This window comes from Sebastes umbrosus, chromosome 6, assembly GCF_015220745.1.
Source record: "Sebastes umbrosus isolate fSebUmb1 chromosome 6, fSebUmb1.pri, whole genome shotgun sequence".
Taxonomy (NCBI): Eukaryota; Metazoa; Chordata; class Actinopteri; order Perciformes; family Sebastidae; genus Sebastes; species Sebastes umbrosus.
In genome coordinates, this window is record NC_051274.1 from 26,897,031 (window position 1) to 26,897,604 (window position 574).

A 574-nucleotide genomic window follows, 5' to 3' on the forward strand; every position below is an offset into this window, starting at 1 on the left:
ATTCAGTCAAATAAAATGCACGGGGTTTTAGCACATGTTTGCAAAAGAGTAAATTGTCTACAATTTGCACAATAAAATAAGGGAACAGAGCTAGCACTGTGCTGCAAATCACTTAATTATATGAAAAAAGAAAACAGCAAAAAACAATAAAATACTGAACATTATTGATGTCTTAGAGCAGTGATTTTCAAAGTGGGGATCCAAGCCCCACCAGGAAGACCTAAGCAAATTGGAGAGAAGATGAGGGAAAATGCAAAAAAATAATACATATTTTTAAAAATAATAATAATAATAATAATAATAATAATAATAATAATAATAATAATTCAATAATAATACATACAACTTGTAATAATATGTAACATATCATAATCGTATTTGCTAAGAACAGTTTTATTTTATTTAAAGGTGAAACACTGGCTGAAACTAAACCAAACCTGTGATCACTGATTATTGAATGTAATGTACGATGTTGTATTATGTGATTTTATGTATGATGTGCTATCCTGTATTTTTTTTAATTTTTTTTTTTTTTCTTAAAAGCCTAACCAGGGACAAGGTCTGCAAATTAGCT